This window comes from Vespula pensylvanica, chromosome 8 (genome assembly GCF_014466175.1).
Source record: "Vespula pensylvanica isolate Volc-1 chromosome 8, ASM1446617v1, whole genome shotgun sequence".
Classification (NCBI taxonomy): domain Eukaryota; kingdom Metazoa; phylum Arthropoda; class Insecta; order Hymenoptera; family Vespidae; genus Vespula; species Vespula pensylvanica.
The window spans coordinates 4377971-4380673 of record NC_057692.1 but is presented as its reverse complement, the minus strand read 5'-3'; positions in this window follow the sequence as shown (position 1 = coordinate 4380673).

Here is a 2703-nt window from a genome sequence, read left to right as displayed (position 1 = left end):
GTCATTGTATTTTTTAAAAGTAGAGTCAGTTTTTCATTTCAGAGTAGAATCAAGTCCTTTGCATTTTTTATTTTTATTTTTATTTTTTTTTCCTGGTTAAAGTCAAGCCCTCCCTCTTTTCATTTTAAATTAAAGTCGAGTCCTTGCGTCTTTCTTTTTAAATTAAAGTCGAGTCCTTGTATTTTTCTTCTTAAATTAAAGTCGAGTCCTTGCATTTTTTCTTTTTAAATTAAAGTCGAGTCATTGCATTTTAAAGTTTTACAATAGAGTCTTTTCTTGAAGGAGATTTTTACTTATAAAAATAGAGTCACGCTCGTTAAATATTGTGTGGACATCCGTGGCCTGCAGCAGCATTGCACTCAGGAGTGCATTTGGATACCCAAGCATGTTGATTTTTAATTCAGAATAATCATATTTTAATCATATTTTTTCATGTTCATAATTTCATAATGTGTATGTATATATGCGAGATATATGCATATTTCAATGTTAACACAGCTCTACCACGAGTTGCGAAATGACTGTTATGTGGTAATCATTATCGTTATCATCTCAATCCTCACCCTCATTATCTTTTTGCAATATAATTCTGATTATTCTGATTAATCTGATTAATCTAATTATTCTGATTATTCTGTTTATTTTGGTTATTCTGATTAAAAATCTACAAGACTTGATGACGAATTGAAATACCTGCATTCAGGAATGCAGATGAATATATAAAACGGCAGCCAGCACTCAGGAGTGCATATTAAAATATGTCAAGGATATACATTTTTATTCCAAAATTATTAACAAATGAATATGAGATGAAAGACTTAATAAATATATATGAGAGAGAGAAAGAGGGAGAAAGTAAGAGTGTTTGTATTATATATATGAAAGTTTCATAAGAAATATTAAGAAAATATAACGAATGATACAAAGATTATTAATAAATGTAAGAAAAATAAATATTTTTTGGAATAAAAAGGTATAAGTCTTGGTATATAAATGAAACGAATAAAATGGCTTGCCTGCACTCAGGAGTGCATATGAAAGGTTCATAGTAAGTACATGATTGCATTCAGGAATGCAAATGAACAAATTATAGTAAGGATATACATTTCACATTCGGAATAATCAAAGATGAATGAATGCACTAATAAGGATACTTAATGAAGAAATATATAAATACGTCGAACTTCGGTAATATTTTTTTCAATATACGATATTAAACTTGTCTAACAATAAATAAATGAAGTTTCATTTTATTCCATATATAATAATTGAATGATATTTAAATGTGTGCAAATGAATTAAAGAAAAATTTGATATATTCCGATAAGATATGTATAAGTCTTGCTAGATGAATGAAGCGACATAAATGGCAGCCAGCACTCAGGAGTGCATATTAAAATATATCAAGGGTATACATATTTATTACAAAATTATCAACAAGTAAATATGAGATGAAAGACTTATTATGTATGAGAGAGAGAGAGTGAGAGAAAGAGAAAGAGAGGAGAAAGAGAGAAAAAGAGAGAATATTTTTATTATATATATAAGAAATATTAAGAAGATTATTAATAAATATTTCTATGTATTTAAGAGAAGTATGAATATTTTTTGGAATAAAAATGTATAAGTCTTGGTATATAAATGAAGCGATTGAAATGGCTTGCCTGCACTCAGGAGTGCATATGATAGATCACAGTAAGTACATGCCTGCATTCAGGAATGCAGATGAACATATTATAGTAAGGATATACATTTCTCGTTTCGAATGATCAAAATGAAAATGTACATATGAAAGTATATAGTAAATAAATATTTAAATATTCTATTGTTACATAATTTTTTTTTTTTCAAAGAAATAATATTTATTTAATAACAAATGAAGATTATTTCATACTCTTTCGAATATAATAAAATGTATTTGTATTTAAATAGAGTGCAAGTGAATGAAAAGAAAATTTGAATTATTCTATATTAGAAATGTATAAATCTTGCTAAGCGAGCGATATGATAGAAAAATAACAGCCTTGCACTCAGGAGTGCATAAAATATGTCAAGGGTATACATTTTTATTTCGGAATTATCAACAAGTGAATATAAAATGACAGAATTAATAAGTATATATGTGAGAGAGAGGAAGAGAGAGTATTTTTATTATATATATGAAAGTTTCATAAGAAATATTAAGAAGATATAATGAATATGATACAAAGAATTGATATGATTAAGAATATATAATAATACAAAGATTATTAACAAATGTTTATTCATATTTGAGAGAAATATAATTATTTTACGGAATAAAATTGTATAAGTCTTGATATATAAATAAAGCGAATGAAAAGGCTGGCTCACACTCAGGAGTGTGGATAAAAATAGTTCAGAACAGGGACAGGTTTGCATTCAGGAATGCACCTGGATACTCAAGCATGTAGATTTTTATTTTAGAATAATTTAAAAATTTGTTTATAATTGTTAGTAGTAAATCAATAATTCTTTCTTTATCTTTTTTATATCTGTTCGCTTTATATGATGATATATCTGTATATATATATATATATTTTATTTAATGCCAATAAAATTTTTTTACAAGTTGTAAAACGGCTCAATTATTGTAAGAGTCATTTTACATAACTTGTTTGATATATCATCATCATCTTTTATATATTTTAATTATTCTGATTAAAGATCTATAAGACTTGATGT